This window comes from Arachis duranensis, chromosome 5 (genome assembly GCF_000817695.3).
Source record: "Arachis duranensis cultivar V14167 chromosome 5, aradu.V14167.gnm2.J7QH, whole genome shotgun sequence".
NCBI lineage: Eukaryota > Viridiplantae > Streptophyta > Magnoliopsida > Fabales > Fabaceae > Arachis > Arachis duranensis.
The window spans coordinates 53,541,849-53,542,500 of NC_029776.3; positions in this window are offsets into that span (position 1 = coordinate 53,541,849).

Genomic DNA, 652 nt, shown 5'->3' on the forward strand with positions numbered 1-652 from the left:
CAGATTTGCAAGAATTCAGCTAAAAACTGATGAGGATCTTCCAATGGAAGTCCATGGAACTTGCAATTCTGTTGCATTAGAGAAACTAATTGAGGCTTAAGCTCAAAGTTGTTTGCTCCAATGGCAGGGATAGAGATGCTTCTCCCATAGAAGTCGGGAGAAGGTGCAGTAAAATCACCCAGCACCTTCCTTGCATTGTTGGCATTGTTGTTGTTTTCGGCTGCCATGTCTTCTTCTTGTTTGAAGATTTCCATTAGGTCCTCTACAGAGAGTAGTGCTTTAGCTTCTCTTAGCTTTCGCTTCAAGGTCCTTTCAGGTTCAGAGTCAGCCTCAACAAGAATGCTTTTGTCTTTGCTCATGCTCATATGAAAGAGAAGAGAACAAGAAGATACGGAATCTTCTATGTCACAGTATAGAGATTCCTTGAGATGTCAGAGGAAAAGAAGAATAGAAGGAGGAGGTAGAAGAAGAAGAATTCGAACTTATCAAGAGAGAGATAGAGTTCGAATTGTTGATAGTGGAGGAGTGTTAGTCCTTAAATAGAAGGATGTGAGAAGAGGGGAAGAATTTTCGAAAATAAATTAAAAGATTTTGAAGAAATTTTGAAAAATTGAAGAATGATTTTCGAAAATTAAAGTTGGGAAAGACATAA